The sequence below is a fragment of the Vulpes vulpes genome, chromosome X (genome assembly GCF_048418805.1).
Source record: "Vulpes vulpes isolate BD-2025 chromosome X, VulVul3, whole genome shotgun sequence".
Taxonomy (NCBI): Eukaryota; Metazoa; Chordata; class Mammalia; order Carnivora; family Canidae; genus Vulpes; species Vulpes vulpes.
The window spans coordinates 97,136,822-97,158,714 of record NC_132796.1 but is presented as its reverse complement, the minus strand read 5'-3'; the positions used below and the strand labels follow the sequence as shown (position 1 = coordinate 97,158,714).

The following is a 21,893-nucleotide window of genomic DNA, read 5'->3' as shown; positions in this document are numbered from 1 at the left end:
CTCCACAGAGGCTGCTGTCTCTTTAGAGGGTGGTGATCCTGCTATCACTTGCCTTCTTAGCTTGCCCGGTGCTAAGTTAGCTAACTTTTAAAGCTCTAGGCTCCAAGTCCCACTTTTATAAACTCATGTAATTTAGCCCCTCTGGTTTTTAAAGCCAAAATTTATGGGGATAAGTCTTCCCCATGTGCAAGGGCCTATTTCTCTGCCTATTTCCACATGCACAGTTCCCTCCCTCCTGTGGGCAACCTCCTTCTGCCTTTCTGACCTTCCTAACCTTTCAGATTCAACTTCTCTGTACTTAGTTGTGGAGTTTGTTCTGCCAGTCTTCAGATTGCTCTCTGGTCTTTTTTTTTGACTTGGATGTGGATGATATCTAGTTGTCAACATGGGACCAGGTGAACTCAGAGTCCTCATGCTTTGCCATCTTTCCAAGCTCCCCAATATTCCAATGCAACAGTTAAAAAAAAGATTTTATTTATTTAAGAGAGAGAGAGAGAGAGGGAGGGCAGAGGGAGAGAGAATTTCAAGCAGACTCCATGCTGAACATGGAGCCTGACGTGGGACTCAATCTCGTGACCCTGAGATCACAACCTCAGCTGAAATCAAGAATTGTATCACTTAACCAACTGAGCCTACCCAGGTACCCCTCCAATGCAACAGTTTTAAATATAATATGGGTTAACACTTTCTCCATCACTTTTTTTAGTTCAATCAACAAATGAGAAATCAAACTTGGATTTTTTTTTAGCATTTTCAAATTCTTACATTGTAAATACTTCCCTCTATGGTGGATGTCAACTACAATTGCGATGTTACTGAATGAGGAGTTGGAAGAGATGTGTAGCAACACACTGTTATAGGGTGTTTCCACCTTATACAGATTATAGATGTAAATAACCTCAAGTGCATAGAGAATAAAAAAATATAGTCTGAGAATTAGGAAATGATCTCTTTTGAATATTTTCTTTAGTTTTAGTATAATTTAATCTTAGATATATGTAATTTTTACTAATGGCTGTATTTAACAACCAGCTCACAAAATTTCTGAAGATTTAACAATTAGCTCTCATGAGCTGGGTTGGGACAACATGAGCACATTTGTAGCCAACTGAACTTTTGCAGGACCTAGTATGGGTTAGACACTGCATGTGTAGCTTCCAAGATTCCTTAGTTCTCAGCAGTTTTAATAATAATGGTACATAATTCAGTACTACTGGCTCTTGCTCCACCTGCTTCTTTCAGGATCCTAGTTCTCTGTTGTGTCTCTTAAACTTTTCTTGAAGCTCCTAGCTGGTATTTCCCCTGTGATCATGAACAAGTCTGTCATATGTTGTTGGTGCTTTGCAGCACATTAACTAGGTATTCGTCTGTTCTTATTATCTCCCATTAAGGCTATTTCTTGGGTGCTGCCTCTACTCTGCTGAACTCAAGTGTCTTCTCCTGACCTTGTGGCTCTTCTTCTGGGTATTGACAACAGAGCACAGGACTGACTACACATAGTGCCAGAGCATCTAGATAATTTGTCTTAAGGTAGGGGAGAATGTATCTCTCTTACTTTGTATTATATTGTTTTGGAAGAGGTCCTCAAGCCGGACTTTTTTTGACTGATCTTTCGTTTCAGAATAGTTTTTAGATTTATTTTTTTCTAAATTTTTGTATATATTTTTTATTGGAGTGCAATGTGCCAACATATAGTATAAAACACAGTGCTCATCCTGTCAAGTGCCCTCCTCAGTACCTGTCACCCAGTCACCCCACCCCCCTGCCCACCTCCCCTTCCACTACCCCTTGTTCATTTCCCAGAGTTAGGAGTCTCTCATGTTCTGTCACCCTCACTGATATTACCCACTCATTCTCTCTCCTTTCCCCTTTACTCCCTTTCACTATTTTTTTTATGTTCCCCATATGAATGAAACCATACACTGTTTGTCCCTCTCTGATTGACTTACTTCACTCAGCATAATACCCTCCAGTTCTATCCACATTGAAGCAAATGGTGGATATTCATTGTTTCTAATGGCTGAGTAATATTCCATTGTATACATAGACCACATCTTCTTTATCCATTCATCTTTTGATGGACACCGAGGCTCCTTCCACAGTTTGGCTATTGTGGACATTGCTGCCATAAACATTGGGGTGCAGGTGTCCCGGGGTTTCACTGCATCTGTATCTTTGGGGTAAGTCCCCAGCAGTGCAATTGCTGGGTCGTAGGGTAGCTCTATTTTTTACAATTTGAGGAACCTCCACACAGCTTTCCAGAGTGGCTGCACCAGTTCACATTCCCACCAACAGTGCAAGAGGGTTTCCCTTTCTCCACATCCTCTCCAACATTTGTTGTTTCTTGTCTTGTTAATTTTCCCCATTCTCACTGGTGTGAGGGGGTATCTCATTGTGGTTTTGATTTGTATTTCCCTGATGGCAAGGGATGCAGAGCATTTTCTCATGTGCTTGTTGGCCATGTCTATGTCTTCCTCTGTGAAATTTCTGTTCCTATCTTTAGCCCATTTCATGATTGGATTGTTTGTTTCTTGGGTGTTGAGTTTAATAAGTTCTTTATCGACCTTGGATACTAGCCCTTTATCTGATAGGTCATTTGCAAATATCTTCTCCCATTCTGTAGGTTGTCTTTTAGTTTTGTTGACTGTTTGTTTTTCTGTGCAGAAGCTTTTGATCTTGATTAAGTCCCAATAGTTCATTTTTGCTTTTGTTTCCTTTGCCTTCATAGATGTATCTTGCAAGAAGTTGCTGGGGCTGAGTTCAGAAAGGGTGTTGCCTGTGTTCTCCTCTAGGATTTTGATGGATTCTTGTCTCACTTTTAGATCTTTCATCCATTTTGAATTTATCTTTGTGTCTGGTGTAAGAGAATAGTCTAGTTTCATTCTTCTGCATGTGGCTGTCCAATTTTCCCAGCACCATTTGTTGAAGAGACTGTCCTTTTTCCAGTGGGTAGTCTTTCCTGCTTTGTCGAATATTAGGTGACCACAGAGTTGAGGGCCCATTCCTGGGTTCTCTATTCTGTTCCGTTGATCTATGTGTCTTTGTGCCAGTACTACACTGTCTTGATGATCACAGCTTTGTAGTACAGCTTGAAATCCAGCATTGTGATGCTCTCAGCTCTAGTTTTCTTTTTCAATATTCCCCTGGCTATTTGGGGTCTTTTCTGATTCTACACAAATCTTTCGATTATTTGTTCCAACTCTCTGAGGAAAGTCCATGGTATTTTGATAGGGATTGCATTAAGTGTGTAAATTGCCCTGGGTAGCATAGACATTTTCACAATATTAATTCTTGCAATCTATGAGCATGGAATATTTTTCCATCTCTTTGTGTCTTCCTCAATTTCTTTTAGAAGTGTTCTATACATTTTAGTGTATAGATGCTTTACCTCTTTGGTTAGGTTTATTCCTAGGTATCTTATGTTTTGGGTGCAATTGTAAATGGGATTGGCTCCTTAATTTCTCTTTGTTTAGTCTCATTGTTAGTGTATAGAAATGCCACTGATTTCTGGGCATTGATTTTTGTATCCTGCCACACTGCCGAATTGCTATATGAGTTCTAGCAATCTTTGGGTGGAGTTTTTTGGAGTTTTTAGATTTATAGAAAAGTTGAGAAGATAGTACAGGGAGTTCTCATATACCTTATAGGTAGTCTCCCCTCTTGTTAATATCTTATATTAGTATAGTACATTTGTCACAATTAATGGATCAACATTAATGCATTATTATTAACTAAAGTTCACACTTTGATTTCTTCTGTTTTTCCTAATGGCCTTTTTCTGTTTGAGTATTCCATTCAGGATTCACACTACATTTAATAGTCATATTTCCTTTGATTCCTCATGGATGTGACAGTTTCTAAGACTTCTTATGTTTGATGACCCTGGAGGTTTTGAAGACTACTGGTCAAATGTTTCATAGAATGCCCTTCAATTGAGATTTCTCTAATATTTCTCTCATGGGGATGCCTGGGTGGCTCAGCGGTTGAGCGCCTGTCTTCAGCCCAGGGCGTGATCCTAGAGTCCCACATCAGGCTCCTTGCATGGAGCCTGCCTCTCTCTCTCTGCCTATGTCTCTGCCTCTCTCTCTCTCTGTCTCTCATGAATAAATAAGTAAATAAAAATCTTTAGAAAGAAATAATATTTCTTTCATTGTTAGACTTGAGTTATAGGTTTTGGGGAAATAATATTTCTTTCATTGTTAGACTTGAGTTATAGGTTTTGGGGAGGAAGATCACACAGGTAAAGTGCCATTCTCATCACATTGTATCAAGGGTACCTATGTCAATGTCACTTATCACAGTTGTTATAGAACTTGATTATCTGGCTGAAGCAGTGTTTGTCAGGTTTCTCCCTTGTAAAATTACTATTTTTTAAAAAAACACCTTTCTGTACTCTTTTAAATGAAGTAGCTATGCATAGCCAATGTTTAAGGAATGGAGAATGTCTTGAAGATGGAGTATTTACATGAATTATTTGGAATCCTTTGTGCAGGAGATTAGTCTCTTCTCACCATTTGTTTATTTATTCAACTATTTATATTGGTAGGACTCGTGGATATTTACTTTAAATTTCTAGGTTATAACCTAGTATAGTTAATGCTTATTATTCATGGATTCTGTGCTTTTTAATTTGCCTACTTGCTAAAATTTGTAACTCTTGAGTCAATACTTGTGGCACTTTAATTTTCATTTTCAGTTCTACCTTCTTGTTTCATCTCTCATACTATAAACAGTTACCCTTTTAATCATCTATTTAATGTCATGTTTTCCCCGGTTTTGTGGTTTTTTATTTGTGAATTCACTGGTTAAAATGTCCCTCAAGTTTAGTGCCAAAGTACTGACTAGTGTTCCTGAGTACAAGAAGGCTGTGATGGAGAAAATATATGTTAGATAGACCTTGTTCAGCCATGAATTATAGTGCTCTTGTCCATGAGTTCAGTGTTAATGATTCAACAATATATATTAAATAAGTTATCTTTAAATAAAAACCTGCATAAAACAAGGTTATATAGTGATCATTTAAAGAAAATGTTGTTATCAAGAGGCTTGTAGGAAGCTAACTCTGTATTTTCCTTAGGAACAATGGTTCAGTATTTGCTAATGCAGTATTCATGGATAATTTGTAGAATGTAACTACCACGGATAATGAGTATAAACTTCTCTAGTCTTTTATTGATTTGTTGCTGAAATGGATACCACTCTAGCCATTAGAAGTTCTTTCATTTGACTCCTGCATCCCTTTGTCTCTTTAGTATAAATCTCTCATCAGTGCACGTGTGTGTGTGTGTGTGTGTGATTTTTTTTCAAAGCAGTTCCTTAATGTCTGGCAGTTCCTTAATTTTATGCCTCATGTGTAGAGTCAGCCATTTCTCCAAGGATCCCTGCTTCCTTTTTTGGAGAATGGTATTAGAAACTAAGATCTGGCACTAGCTGTGCTTGTTGCTATAAGGTGTCAGTGCTTCTAGACCCTCTTAGCTGACAGAGTAAAGAGATATGTGTGTCTATACTAACACATGTATATATATATATATCTATAAATATTTCTACATATAACCATATACACTTATATTAAACTAAACATCAGTCCAAGCTGTTGACTCTAGCTTTATTATCATATGGATCATTTTAGCCTCTCCCCTTAATTATCTGTGACTTCCCATTTCAATGGCAAGATAACTGGCTTCCACCATCTACCATCCATTTACTTAATTATTCAACCTAGTATTCATATACAGTGGTATCAAAATTGTTAACCCATTGTCCTGTGGGAAACAACTTTCTCAAATGGAGTATGGTGCTTGTGTACAGTGCCTTTTGTCATTCATCTTACTGTCTCCACTTACCTCCAAAGCTACTTAGCTCAGCACCATTTTTTACCTCACAGCTTTTAATAATACAATTTAATGTACTTATCTGTTCCATTACTACCTATTCAGACATAAGTCATGTGGGATTGGCAATGAAACAAATCCAAGCGAGAGATACCCCCATGGTACTCAGGATTCCTAAGCTATTTTACCCCTCCCACTCCACCTACTGATTCTTAATCCCTCCTGTACCATAATTCTCCTTCAGGAGCTTCCCTCGTTTTTGCAGGGCTGTTAAAGATTGTACCACATGTAGCCAAACATGTCTGAGTCCTAATTAGATATATGCTGTGACCCCTGCTTTACATGCTTCATTTCATTTAATTTCACTTAATCCTCACACAGATAGTTTCTAAAATTTATGGTGCTTATTATTGTCAAGTACTTTTCTAGGTATATTAGAAGTATTGAAAAAATTTAAAAAAAGAAGTATTGATTTGATTAGATTAGACCTCAAAAACCTATGAGATACGATCTGTTAATATTCTGACATTTTACTGATAGGAAACAAAAGTTCAGAGAGGTTAAGTAACTTGCTCAAGGTTATACACTTCAAAGTCTGTGCTCTTTCTGTTAAACCACACTGCCTCAAGTTACAAAGAATCTAGAGCTGCATCTCAATAAAAAAAAAAAACTTTAGATGTCTTCTATTTTTCTTTTTTAGAGGACACTTTTTAGGAAGTAATGTCATTGCTGACTATGGGAAAACATAAGGAAATATAGATCCCATTGCAATGTATTTATTGTAAAATTTGTCAAACATCTTGGTAAATAGTTCTTGACATACCCAGACTCTTCAGTCTTGGTGACTGAGCAGAAAGTTCACAAAGAAAAGGAAAGGAAGGTTGTTGCAGATGACCAGAAACTATTTCCCTAGTTCTGTCCCTCTCCCATCCTTAGCTATTGTTGAGATGCAAACGTATTTCAATTCAATAAACATGTATTGAGTACTTACTTTGTGTGGGCACTGTTCTAGGTACTAGTGGGAAATAGAGAAATGAGCAAGGGATAGTTCTACAAGGCAAGGATTTTACCTCGGTGTGGAAGAACAACATGTATCTAAAATAAAATTTCAAATAATATGGAAAGGGAGTAACATTATCTGATCTATATCAAGCCTAACCCGCTCATTGGGGGCTTTATCTTTTGTGCTATGCTTTATTCATCGTAATATTAGAATGATTGTTGGCTGAGTACCAATGACCTGGGCCTCTTGGGAATATTCAGAGACCCAAAGCGAGGCCAGCCTGTAGTTTGAGAGTAGCTGTGGATAATCACATCATACAGAGCATTATAAATTGGCTCTGGGCCTTTGTAGAGGGTCAGTGGTCCCAGTCCAATAGACAGTCAGATATGGTGCTTTGTGCTTGCCTGGTTTCTGCTTAATGCTCAGTGAGGGATAGCCTCAGCTTTGCCTAATTTCTTTTTGGCTCCAGACCTCTCACCCCTCTTACAGGTTGGCATTTTGTGGCTTCCTTGCCATCCGCTCTTCCTCTCTCCAGTCTAATTAGTAGATTGGTGGGAGGTAGCCTCAGAAAGGGAAGGCTTTTCCCTGAGTACCCATTCTTTACAGCAATCCAGCCATTTGGGCTTTAATTGGCTTCAGAGGGCCCCTTAGTGCTTTGTCCTTTGTGCATCAGGAAGTTAATTACTTAATAAACCAAATGGGAGTCTTTCAAAAATGCAATGTTAGCTCTTCTCTTTCTTAGAGCACAACTTGGGACAGACTAGAGTACTCCAGTCACTGTAAGAACCAGCCTAAGATAAACCTGGGAGGCTGCAAAAGTTTGTGTTGAGTGCTCTGAATTTAAGAATCCTCTTTCATAGTATGGCTTCTCTTGGGTCCCCAGGGCCCCTCCCTACAGCATCTCCCCTAGGCTTGCCCTTTCCATGCTGACCTGTGCTTTGACTCTTTTAGTATGTATGCTCTATATTTAATTTCAAGGAGGCCTCCTTCACTTAATCTGACAAAGCAATTTATAGTAACATTAGTAGCCAACACTTAAAATGTAAGCCAACACTTACAGTCATTTGGCTAAGTGCTTTATACAAATTTCTTATATCCTCCCACCAACCTCATAAGGTTGATTGTTCTTATTATACTCCCTATACAGATGAAGAAATTAAGACCCAAAGAGTTTAAGTGACTTAAGATCACACAGCTAGCAAACAGTGGAGCTGGGATTTGAATCCAGTTGTCTGACACTGGAGCCATGGTCTACAAACCACCAAATTGTAACACCAAGTGTGTTTCACTAATGACTTATAATGACATGGTTGCTGAAGCATGTTTGCATACTTTCTCTAACCCTAGAGTGCCTATACTTTTATTAAGCACCTACTTTGAACCAGATATTTGCATTTTAACAGTGGCATTTAAGGTCTCAATTCTTTTTTTTTTTTTTAAAGATTTGTATTTATTTGAGAGAGAGAGAGAGAGAGAGAGAGAGAGAGAACACAAACAGGAGGAGTGGCAGAGAGGCAGATTCCCCACTGAACAGGGAGTCCAATGTGGAGCTTGATCCCAGGATCCTGAGATCATGACCTGAGTTGAAGGCAGACACTTAACTGACTGAGTAACCCAGGTGCCCCATAATGTCTTAATTCTTAGAAGTGACTAATGTAGGCATCATGAAAGGATTAAGGAACAATTAAGTGTTAAATTGCATAGTATTGATCATAAGTACGCTGGTGTTTTAGTGGGTAGAACTGTGCTAGGTTTGGATAGGTAGAGATAAAGGAGGGGAAAAGCATTTTAAGCAAGAGCAAATAACCCAGCAAGGCATAGAAATGAGAAGGTGAAAAGGAAGGACTGAGATGTACTTGGGTAACATAGTGATTTTCAAGTGTCTGTGTAACTAGGATAGAACCTCTCAAACTCTATGGCCACAGCCCTTCCTGTTATATCTGCCACTGAATATCTCTAGCACAGAAAGCACATTGTCTTGTAATAACAGCTAACATTTATTGAGTGAAATGGTTCTACAACATTAATGAAACTTCATCAAATCCTCAAAACAACTTTATGAAACTGGAACTGTCTCCTTTTTTTCTGAGATAAGGAAACAGAGGTTCAGGGATACTAAGAAATTTGCCCAAGGTTACATAGCTAGTAAGAAGCAGAGCTGGAAGATAAACCCAGGTAGTCTGGCTCCAGAGAATGGATCTTAACCATAAAGCTATACTTTATCTGTTTGGACAGTCTTACTCCTATTTAGGGTCTTGTAACCTCTTTGTAAGCTCCTCCTCTGGTTTGTTAATACAGACCTTGTATTTGAAAGGACTGCTTTTGTCCTTTATGCTTATGGCCTAGACCAGGAACTGTTAATACAGACCTTGTATTTGAAAGGACCAAGCTTTTGTCCTTTATGCTTATGGCCTAGACTAGCTTCTTTCTTTTTGTCTGGGGCCCAACCTTGGTTTTGTCTGTCATTGTCATCACCACTTTTACAAAATGCAACATAGAAAAACAAAACTAAGGAAATAGGGCCCTTCCTCCTAAAGTCTAGAGCAGAGCTGGCCTTAACTGTCCTTGCTAGGCTTCTTTATCTTGGGTTTAGCCATGATCCTTTTGGGCCTTAACAAGTGATGAGCTCCTCCTATTAGATGCTTGAGGGGGAAGACTTAGTTCTCAGAGAGAAGCAATGGAAAAAGTAGTTTTCTTAGTCTACTTACATATATAATCCCTCCACCATAAATTGTACCTTTTAACATAGTGGACAGATTGGGTTTTGGGAGGCCATTTTGACTTTCAGCCTATGTATTGTGGACTTAGAGAAGATGGAAAGAAAGCTTTGAGTTTTTCTTTGGCTGTAAGGCAAAGCCTCTACTACACCACAATTTATTGCTTTGTTACTCAAGGGGTTAATAGTCTAGCCTGTGGCCACTCAGGATCAGGAGTGTTGATCCTTCTTTTAATGAAATGAAATGGGAGTTTAGGCCCTTAAAACATTTGTGAAAGTCTCTTTCATGTGTGCCCCCTCCCCTAAGCTTCTGAAATTCGTCTGTACAGAGTATGCATTGTCCCAAAATGGGCCCTCACCCAGAAAAAGTCAACACTGAAACCCTCCTCCCATTATCAAATGTTTCCCTGTTATAATGATAATTTAAATTTCTAAAAATTAGCAACAAAATCCCTTCCCCCTCAAAATGATCTCTGTTCTCATGTTTGCACAGAAATAGGCTTTATTTAAGAGGCAGTAGGTGGCCATTATAAGTTCTTAAGTAGCATGATGAAAATGGTGTTACAGGGGGATTGATCTGGTAATAGCATACTATTGCTGTAATAATACTATCCTAACACAGTATTTCTCACACTGTGATGCATTTGCCTCTTTACTTGTCTTTCTCCCTCAGTAGATTGTAAACTTGTGGGACAGTTACTTAGTCATCTCTACCTCTAGTGCCCAGTGCAGTGCTCATTGAATGAGAAGAGACAAGAGGCAGAAAGACCACGTAAGGATGTAAGAGTAGGGTAGAGGAGAGGGCTACTGAAGTAGTTCAGATATGTGAGGTGACAAGATAAGGACAGGATGTGTGAGATACTTTGTAGGCAGATATGTCAGAATAATATGGATGAAGGGATGAAGATATAAGAGGATGACATGATTTGTAAGTTGGAGAATCAGAAAATAGTACTATTGGGTTTTAGGGAGACAGAAAAGAGTACCTCTTTGTTCCTCTTCTCAGCTCAGAACCAACTGAGAAATAAGACTCAATAAATGAATGAGTATCAAAATGTGAGTACCCTGTGAATTATGCAGCTTTCTCCTTATAGTAATTGGTCTACCAGGAAAACTATAGCCTTCCCCTCCAGGAACATAGCTCATCCTGTAAGATTCTCAATTGGCTGAGGGCAGCCTAAAACAACTCTCTCAGGGCAGGCATATCTGAAAGAGAAAGCCCCAGAATCTGGGTCATCTAACTTATTCTGCAATGAGCAAGAAAATAAATATTTGAGGATTTTCAGGTCACATGGTTGGTCCTGTCCTAACTACTGCCTCTGCTGTTGAGGTATGAAAGCAACCATAGGTATTAAGTAAAGGAACAAGCATGGCGGGACACCTGGGTGGCTCAGTGGTTAAGTGTCTGTCTCTGGCTCAGGGCCTGATCCCAGGATCTGGAATCAAGTTCCGCATCAGGCTCCCTGCGAGGAGCCTGCTTCTCCCTCTGCCTGTGTCTCCGCTTCTCTCTCTCTGTCTCTGTCTCTCATGAATAAATAAATCTTAAAAAAAAAAGGAACAAGCATCACTATATTCCAATAAAACTTTAGTAACAAAAGCAGGTGGTAGGCTGGATTTGGTTCATGGGCTAGAGTCTATCAACTGTGGAACAGAAGAAACTGAGTTGAACATTTCTTCATTATTCTCACGAATAAGTTAATTTACACCTTGAAGGAAAGGGAATGAAGGGTTGCAGACTGGCTATGTATATTAACCTAGTAGAAGCTTCCTCAGGGAAACCTGAAACCTGGGAAATGCTAGATCCCTTCTAACAGGCACTATTGACAGAGTAATTTAGGAGAGAAGTTTGTGGAGAGATGCTAATCTTTGGAGATGTTGAATTTGAGGTGACAGTAAGACCAAAAAGTGGAGGTTACCTGTAGCCACAGGCATGTGGGGATCCAGCTTGTACTGACCCAGAAAAACTTGGGAGAACCAATTGTGCACATCCTTTTTCAACTCTGTGTTCAGTGATCTCACCATGGTAGCTTAAAATTGGCCATGGTGGCAGTACAGATAGCATGGAAACTGGCAAAATCTAGAAATCAGAGTTTCCCTGCTCTTGACATAAGCAGACTGTTAAACATTTACCAGCACAGCACTATGTAGAAGGTATCTGAAATACAGTTGCAAATAGGACCCAGTGGGGAATCCTCTGCTTGGAGGTGAGAGCTAAAGCTTTGGCAGTGGATGGGTCTACTGAGCATGGGTTGGAAAAGAGCAAAGTAAATAAGCCAACATACTTGGGGAATATTCACAGTTTGGGTCTATAAAATAAATAAATAGAAGCTTGGAAGAGAGATGGGAGAAGTAGAAGGAGAATGGGGAAGATGCAGTGTCAGGGTAAATGGTCATCCCTCACTACCTATGATGTTAGGCCCTTTGGCAAACATATCAGAAAAGGACCACTTACTCCTGGTTAATTATAAAACAAGACTATATACACCCCTGAAAAAGTTGAGTTGGTGGGGAAGAGACTCCAGGGAGCCTGTGGACCTTCCAAATAGACCCTTTAAGGCTTGGTCCTGCATGATATTTCAGACAAGATCAAGGAAGACAGAAGACAGAATTTGGAGCAGTTGATATAATGCCACCTAAAAAAAGCCCAACACTGACAACTTAAAAGCCCTAAATTCCACATTATTGCTCTTTAACTCACAAAGAAATCCAGCTTCTATTCTGATTTAAAGCCTTGGATTGCAGTCCTAGCTGAGAAATCTAACAGAGGAGGAATCCCCCAAACAAAAAAGGCCAAGTCTATTAACTAGAGATCAACTAATGCTTACACTAGACCCAGGCACCTGCTTGTTTTGAGGTCACTCATTCCTGAGACTAGTAAGGACCTTGCCTTCTTCCCAGGAGATTCTAAAACTCATGGAAACCCTGCTGCCTTTGTAGTCTAAGGGCCTCAGAGTGTTTCTCCTGACTCTGGAGCTCACTTCAATCTTTTCTAGGCTAGACTCCTGAGGCCCTAGACACCCAAAATAAAGATCTATACTTGCTAATAATGGACACAGACCCACACTTGAGCATACTATATGAAGCCAAATGTAAGGCTTCAAACACAGATTCTGGTGAAGCACACCAGAAACTGGTTTTTTAACATGGTACTTTGGTCTCTTAACATAGTGTTTATTTCCCAACTTTTCAAGGCCATGTTGGAGATTTGTGAGTCTAATCTGTCTACCTGTCTACCCTGCTTGGCTCTAATTGACAGAAAACAAGGAATTAGTTGTAGATCAATGTTGTACCTTTAGTACCTCATTAATGATAACTAAAATTTATTAATTTATCAATGCTTTGCTGGATATTTTATATGATTGCTTAATACTTATGTCAACCCTATGAAGTAGATATTATTAATATTCTTATTTTATAGAGGAGAAAATTAAGAGACAGAAATATTAAATAACTTATTCAAGGTCATGCTGTAGGTTGCAGAGCCAGGATAAAAGATAAAAACCTCAGTGATCCAACTCTACACATTACATCATTTCCTTTTCTAGATCTAAAAGATCTGATTCTCTGTTAAAGTTGGGCCAGAGGATATGGTTTAGGCATGAGATAGAATAGGGCTTATGATTATCACAAATCAAAATTAGCTATAGGCTTAGAAGCTGGAGAATGCAGCCTTGATTAATTGATTGCAGTTGAGAGTCCTCACACAGGTCGACTTACAGAATGGGATAGTAGAAACTGAGAAAGTATATAGTGAGAAGAGGCAGGCCCACATTATTGTTTCAGTGAAGTGACCCTAAACATTCTGGTTAATATTGCCCAGTTAATGTTTGTTGTTCCTATAGTAGAGAGGAATGAATGTGGGATTCTAGTACTGTTTCCTTCTAAGCAATGGAGCAATAGTCCCTCCCTCCATGGAATAATATATGCAAAGTGGCTGGTACATAGTAGGTACTCTGCACATGTTAACCCCAGCTGATTTAAATAGACCCAGTCTGCTCATCCATATGCATAAGACAAGGCATTTCTCCCCTGGCCTTCAGCCTTTGTCTCTCCCCACAGCCTCTTAACTGTTCTGACCTGTAATTTTTCAATCTCACCTCTTCTGGTTCTCTGTCCTATCTCTTGGTGGTGGGAGAATCGGCCAATAAAGGGAAAAGTAATATAATATCAGATAAGTGCCATGAAGAAAATAAAACATGGTAATGGGAGAGAGAATGGCTGAGGGAGTGGCAACATTAATAGAAAGGCCATCAGAGGAGGTGACATTTGAGCTGAAAGCTGAGTGAAGGAAAGACTCAGCCATACAAAGCTAGGAGAGAAGGGAGTCCTAGACAAGAAGGAACAGGTGCAAAGACTCCAAGCTGGGAAAGTTGGCAGGTCTAAAGAATATAAAGATCTGTGTGGATGGAGAATAGTGACTGGGGAGGGCATGAATATATGAAATAAAGTTGGAGAAACTGACAGAGTCTGGGTTACTCAGGGCCTCATGGGCCATAATACACAACTTGAATTAGATTCTAAGGACAGTGTGAAGTCCCTTTTGGGTTGACCACTCTGGCTTCTGAAAAGTGCCTTAAAGTCTTCTTGTTTCTTAATTTCCTATGTCTTCCCATTGTGAATGATGCCCGGTTTTTACTGTCCCAGATAACTGATTCAATCTCCAGTGGTTTAAGACCATCCATTCTGTGGTGTCACTGCCCCTCCCCAATTTCACCTCTCCATGCCCTGGCTCTAAGTGAGAATTCCTCATTATTCTCAACACAGGAGTATCTCCAGACTGGGAGATCAGGTTGGAAAAGGACTCTCCCTGAAGTGAAAGGCAACAAGAATCTTCCTGGAGCAGATACGTGCAATTTCTTGCAGCAGCCCAGTGACAGATGTGTGAAGGTGCAGCTGTTGAGGTGGGGATGTGTCTAAATGGTAGACAGGGAAATGTCCCCTGGAAGGCATCCATCTCAAAGGGAATTGATGGGAGATGCCCTGCAGTATCACAATTTCAGTCTGTGCTTCAGGAGATGTCAGGATAATGGAAACTTTTCCTGTCTGAGGAAATTTTGAAATAGTTGAGTTAGAGATCTGTAATTTCCTCATGTGTCCAGGGGACAAAGACTATGTGCGGTGGCTTTGAGTCCTTAGAAAAGCAGACTTGTAGCGCAGTGTAGAATGTTTTGGTTTCCACTAGAGTAGGGTAAAACTGCCTACACAATTCTCCATTTCCCCTTTCTCAGATTCTTTGTGCACTAAACTGCCTTCTTATTGCCAAAAATAACCACTTCATTTGTATCATGTTCTCCCATTCACAAATTATTTTCAAATATCATAAAAAACAATGGTGGTGATAAATATTATTCTCTTTTATGCAGATTAGAAAATCAAGGCCCAAAGCATTGTTACATGAAGCCATGAACCTAGATTTAAATTAACATAGTTCATGCTTATTTTCTCTTTAGATTTGTTTAAGGCATTTAATTTCTTTTCTAGAGACCAGAATAGTGGGCCGAAGTATTCTGGTTATTAGATAGGTACATCCCACCATCATCTATTAAGAACTTATCAGTTTCGTGTGAGTTTGGCTGGTCTGAGGCAGGCCCAGAGGCTGGAGAAATTGATAGAACCAAGGTCCTGTAGAGTGCCAGACCCTGGATTGTAGTGATCATATCAAGGTGCAGACATCCTCACAAGGCCTGGCTGGAAAATAATCTGCTGACCTTTTCCAAACTGACTTAACGGCATGATCACTCAACTCTTTCCACTTTATTTTTGAGCTTCTTGAAAAAGAGCAAACAACTCTAATTTAGCTAGCCAGTTCACCAGCTGGAGATGCAGCATGGCATGGGGAGCTGATTAAAATGAGGTGGTAGTTTAAAAACCAGGAGCCAACTGACCTTAATTGTGTTTCTTCCAGCTTAATATATCATTGTTGAAGATGTAGATAAGTGATTTGCTGGCCTCTGCTCTGGAGAGGTTTTATATATTGCTCATGTAGTCATAATTCAACCATTTTCCTTTCATACCACTCAGTTAAGGGAATAATTACTGCCTTGGGTTCATGCTTTTGGTGTATTACTATGTGAGTCACTGAAAAGCCTGGCCTGTCTGTCCTTCCTTCTTTCTTCCTTCCTTTCTCCTTTTAATGTCTCTTTGTTTAGAAGAGAGAAATCAATTTTTGAATTGATTTCAAATTGCATTTGAATTTAGAAAATTAAAACAAATGAATAGCAAAATACCATTACTTTCAGAGCTCATAAGACAAAACCTGGCTGACTTGAGGTTTTGACTATTGGTTCTTATAACAAATGGCTCCTTTAAGATGGCACCAAAGTCAATACTAATGGTTATTATGATTAAGTACAGCTCCCTTGGTGTCCGTTTCCTGCTCTCTGGCTTCCTTCTCCTCTCTCCAGTGCACACACATGGATTCTGTAAAGTCAAGTGACCCTGAGATATACACAGGCCAAGGAGAGAAAGTTTGCAGCTGGCTCTTCCAACTTCCTTACTGTGGTTTCCCTCTGCCTAACAACTCAGTGGCCTGGTTTGAGCAGGGCCCCTGCTGCAGGTGTCCCCTTCCATGGTCTGAACTTCTAAAAGTCTTCCAAGCTTAAGGCATTTCAGGGTTCTCCTCCCAAAACCCCTTGTCCTGAGACTGCCTATCCTGGGCACCATCCTCTAAGGACCCTTGTCTCTGCCAGGTAATGATAAAGTTAAACACCTGCACTAAAGGTACACATGATTTTCAAGATAGCTTTAATCCAAGGGTGTGACTGATGGTTAGGTTTCAGGTACCTATGGTAGGCACCCTAGAGAGAAAGCAGAAGTACTGTTTTGGGTGCCTCACCAGCACTAAAATAATTCAGATTTCTATAGAACATTTTACCAAGTACTTTTTCATTCATATTTTGTTTCTTTTTCCCCTTCCAAATAGTATTGTGAGGTAGGTGATATTATTTTATTTTTATTTTTTATTTTTTTAAGATCTTATTTATTTATTCATGAGATACTCCGAGAGAGGGAGAGAGAGGCAGAGACATAGGCAGAGGGAGAAGCAGGCTCCATGCAGGGAGCCCGACGCGGGACTCGATCCTGGGTCTCCAGGATCATGCCCTGGGCCGAAGGCAGGTGCCAAACTACTGAGCCACCCAGGGATCCCCAGGTGATATTATTTTATATAAAAAAATGAGGAAACCAAGACTGAGAGGTTAAGCAATTTGTCTGACACCACACAGCTAGTAAATGGCTGAGACTGGAACCTAGCTCACTTGATCTGAAATTCCATGTGATTTTTGCTCTGCCACACAGTCTCATAATCATTTAACTCAATTTTTTGACTACTAATTTTCCTGTGGGGATGCAGGGAGCAATGAAACCTATATAGCCATGTCATATTATATTCTAAGAATATAGAGAACATAGGTATATGGAGAGAGAGACAAAATATGACTGAATATATTTTAAAATGACAAATCATGGGAAGTGCTATAAATGAAAGCTGAGGTAAAAAATTGTGGTGAGGGAGCTTCTTTAGATAGGCTTCTTGGAAATCTCAAAGACCAAGAAAGAGCTAGTGATGGTAGCAGAGGGAGACCAGTCTGGGTAGAGGGTATACAAAAGGCCCTGAGGCATATTCATATGGTTGCCTGCCCCACTCACTCTAAGTCCTCAGGAGCTATGTTCTGTATACACAGATGCTTTTAGTGCTTGATGAAGTCTCCTCAGGAATTGTTATACTATCAATCCAACCATATATGCCAGCAACCCTACACACTGGGCTCATTTCCTTGCTTACTTTAAGAAGGCCTATGTCTCTGCCTCTCTCTCTCTCTCTCTTTCTCTCTCTCTCTCTCTGTCTGTGACTATCATAAATAAATAAAAAAAAAATTAAAAAAAAGAAGGCCCTTAGACACTAGGATGATTTTTTTTCATCAGAACTTCATAAGGTTTGCTGTTGAAGTTGGGCATTTCTTCCAGTTTTCACAAATGTGTCCCAAGTATGAGATTGTGGAAGGCTCAAACAAACCCATCCCCATGGGTGGAGACACAGATCACAGAGGCCATATTGATAAAGGGCCACCAGGATGTGACCTGGTGGAATTTTGCACGTGAAGAACACATTATGTGTTCTTGGTTTGCAGGAAGAGAAGATTTGGGCATCTTTTGCCAATGGGGTTCTATCACACTAAAATGGATGGGCACTTACCCTTAGCAGGTACTCAATGTCTTGATTATATAGGAAATTTGGTTAATCTATTTACCTTACTCACTGGTAACTTTACTTTCTAGATATTTTTAAAGCATTTATTTAATTCTTAGCTATATGTTCCTCCCTGCAAAAGGCCTTATGATAAATGCAGAGGTATCACCATCACAGTCCCTGATTTTGAGGAGGCTACAGTCTACATAGAGATAAAATGTACACATGTTTAACAATTAGAGAAGAAAGAAAATTGAATATTCCTTCAAATGCTAGCTGTTGGCATAGAGAAGCACAATATGAGTTCAGGAAAGGAGAGGACACTTCCTGGAAGCTGTCAGATTGCATAAGCATCTTCCAGGGTGGTAGGAGTTGGATTCATGGAAAGAAAATGCAAAACAACATCCCAGAAAGGTAGCATTGCTGTGCCCTGGATATAGTCAATTGGCCTTTTGGAGGTGGGACCCATGTCACTGTATGTGTGGACTAATGTACAGATATAAATGGGGGAGAGAGAGAGAGAGAGAATGAATGGGGGGGGAGAGGGAGGGAGGGAGAGAGAAAGAGAGAGAGAGAATGAATGGGGGGTGGGGAGAGGGAGGGAGGGAGGGAGAGAGAGAGAGAGAGAGAGAGAGAGAGAGAGGGAGAGATTGCTGTTGTGCTGATAATGCCGTAAGGCAAGTGTTATGAAATGCTCTCTTTCTGTTTCACTCATCTTACTCAGGTTGTATATTGCATTTTGACATTTTTGTTTCCCCTTCAAGATTACCCTTAAAGCTTGTTTGTGCTCACATTCTCCTAAATGCAAAGAGTGGTGTATGTGAGGGGGATAGTGGTGTTTGTATATGTATATGTTGGAGAAATGATGTGGTTGGAGTTCAAGGAGATCACATTCTTTACTCTGGACATTTCCCAAGGATGACCATGAATTTTACATTATCCCTCAAAGGTGGCCCTGGTATGAGCAGAGGGGTGAAGTTGGAGTGAACATAATTCAGGCTTGAGGAAGCAAAGCAGGTGTGCGGGAGAGGATAGTCACCACAGTGAAGAAACTCAGAGCCCAGCTAAGAACACTAGCTGGTATCCTTAGAGCCAGCCAGCAACACTATGAAGATGCCTAAGGAGCAGGAGACATGCTCCATGCTCTCACAAACCATCTGTTGTAGTTGCAAAGACACAGTGCACAAACAGAAATAGCATCAGATGGCAGGATCAGCAGACATATTCCATGTAGCTCCACAGGAAATATAGGAAAGCAGATGGGAATTGGGGAAAAGGATGGCCTTTTAACCATTAGAGCTGTTTGACAGTAGAAAGGCTGCTGCCTCATGGCCTGCTGAGCTTCCTTCCAGTAGCGGTGTTAAAGGTAGGATGCCTCTGTCTAGTATGTTGCAGTCCAAATAAAGTGTAGCTGGCATGACCTCAAGCCACCTTCTCCCTCTTAGAGTCTCGGAGTTTGCAGCTTCATGCCTTTTAACTGACCTCACACTTAGAGGACTATGTAAAGCCAGCCATGGTGACAGCAAAGGCTGGACCAGTAGGTTGGAAGGGCTCACTAGACTGAGAATTCTTCTCCAGGCTCTGTGGCAGGATCTGTGGCTGACTAGGAAGAAAGACTGCTAAAGGTGGCAGTGACTTGACTGCTTCAGGGCTGCTCTGGGAACGTGGTTTCAGCTGTCTCTCTTCACAGGCAGGTGTCAGCCCAACGTGTGGCAAGTCACCTCACCCTGGGAGGCACTTTTATGCCCAAAACCTGGGGAAGCACTAGAACTAAAACATTGCCTGAGGGAATCAGCTGCTGGTTTGGCTCTGCAAACCTTACCATCCAGCTAATGAGGAAGGCCTGATGGAAAACAGCAGAGGGAAATTAAAAACCAGAAGAAGTAGCTTTAACCATAACAACCTCCCTCCCATCCAACTAAGGGCTGAGGCCTGGACTCCAATGCTCCTGTGAGGAAAATTAGGCTCAGAAATACTTCCCAAGGTCTTCTGAACTAAATTCTGGGCTCTTTCCCTGTACTAGAGGTGTTTTTTTTTAAATTTTTATTTATTTATGATAGTCACACAGAGAGAGTGAGAGAGGCAGAGACACAGGCAGAGGGAGAAGCAGGCTCCATGCACCGGGAGCCCGACGTGGGATTCGATCCCGGGTCTCCAGGATCGCGCCCTGGGCCAAAGGCAGGCGCCAAACCGCTGCACCACCCAGGGTTCCCTAGAGGTGTTTTTTTAAAGATTTTATTAATTTATTTGACAGAGAGCACGTACACAAGCAGGAGTAGAGGCAGAGGGAGAGGGAAAAGCCGACACCCCTGCTGAGCAGGGAGCCCAACATGGGGCTCCATCTCAGGACCCTGGGTTCATGATCTGAGCTAAAGGCAGATATTTAACCAACGGAGCCACTTAGGTATCTCTTCCCTATACCAGAGTTAGGTTCCTCAGGCTTGGAAAGAGTCTTCTTAATGGTATCAGGGGACCAGAGCTCCATGGAAAGCAAAAATTACTTCCCAGCCCTTTACTAATCTGGAGTGAAAGTCACAGAGCTAGACTGAGTTCTCTTAGAGAAAAATAAGCAATTTCTTATGTTTCAGAGAGGTCTCAGAGAAGCCAAAGAGGTCTGTTTCTTGCTAATGCAGTTCTTGGCCAAAGTCTGGTTCTCCACTAGGTCAAAAGGAATTATCACAGTGATTCATACTCATGGTTGATCCAGTTTACATTTTCACTGTCAACAGAAATTCCAGGAGACTCCCTTGGGGGAGGGGGGAACTGGACTCTGAAGTCAACCTCAACGCAAGGGATCTGACATTTCCTGAGAGCCTACTATGCATCTAACTTGAAGGTTAAGTATATCCTGGCTCATCTTAGCAGCAATTTATAATTTTATGGCTCTGCCATTAGTCATACATTTGTTTTTCCTTCATGCCTCATCTCCTGTTCTGTATGTATGTCTGTATGAGGTAGGACAGCCTTTTACTTGACCTTAATAGTAAGTTACCTCAGAACTTGATTTCCATCACCCAAGTGCCTTGAAGTGGCAATGGAGCCTGTTTTGGCCTCCGTTTTCCTGGCAGGAGATCTTACAGACTGCCAAGGTGTGTCCAAGGTCATTCTGCAGTTGTTCTGGATCAGTGAGATCTGCCTCTGCTTCACCTGACCTGGGATAAACATTTTGTTTAATATAAAGGGACTTGACATAGTAACTGTTCTAGACCAGGTGTGGCCTGCATAGCTCTCTCAGCAGATTACTTAAAAGTTTCTAGTGCCTGAGAGATACACAAAAGCACAGCTGCAATTTTGTTAAACTTTTCATAGGATTTAAAATCTAAGGCTCCAAAGGCCCTAATACATACCCCACCCGCCTTGGCATCTTCATCATTCTGGGCTCTTCCTTCTCTCTCCTCTTTTCTCCTTGTTGAAATATGTTTCTAATCTTCCAGGCCTCTCAAATGCATCGGTGTTTCCTGCTTCAGTGGTCCCGGTGGAGTCACTCATTCTGTATTTAATGTATTCCGCACTTTAAATGGGCCTGTTAATTACTCCCTCCTCACTCTGAATTTACTAATTTATTGATCAAATTTCTTTTTGTGCATGTGAGTTTTATTTTGTATGAGCAAAGAATTTATTTGGATCAATTTTATTGACCCCCCTCCCACCCCTGCCTCCCGGGATACTTTCCCAAACTTTAATTAAGTCTCTGGGAAGTCTCTTTGCTTAAAGGGGAGCCTCTTGCTTCTTCCTTTTGTAAGCACTGATGGTATCTGAGTATCACATTCTCAAGCAGGTGGATATTTGAAAGGGCAATTAGAGTTGAGAACTAGGGCAGGGGCTCTCAAAAGTGTGGTCCCTAGACCGGGAGCCTCAGAATCCCCTGAGAACTTGTTAGAAAAGCAGGTTCTCGGACTCCACCCAGAACTACTGAATTGGAAAATCTGAGGGTGGGTCCTAGCAGTTTATGTTTTAACAAGTCCTTCAGGGGATTCTGATTGCAGGCGAAAATTTGAGAACCACTGCTCTAGGGCAGGGTTTCTTAACCTCCTTGTTCTTGACATTTTATGCTGAAAGAGTATTTGTAGCGGGAGCTATCCTGTGCATTGTATCCTGTTTAGCAATCCGCTAGCCTCCACTCACTGGATGCCAGGAGCATCCTCCAGTTGTGAC

The 21,893-nt window shown here is 40.7% G+C and overlaps 1 protein-coding gene across 1 annotated transcript in view; it reads left to right on the top strand.

The window, feature by feature from the left end:
* SMARCA1 (SNF2 related chromatin remodeling ATPase 1) overlaps positions 1–21,893 on the top strand; it is a 1,054,017-nt gene that overhangs the window by 416,742 nt on the left and 615,382 nt on the right. Inside the window, exon 27 of the transcript XR_011998184.1 lies at positions 1,392–1,530. The gene's annotated coding sequence lies outside the window, so the exon portion shown is untranslated. The remainder of the gene's footprint in view (positions 1–1,391; positions 1,531–21,893) is intronic.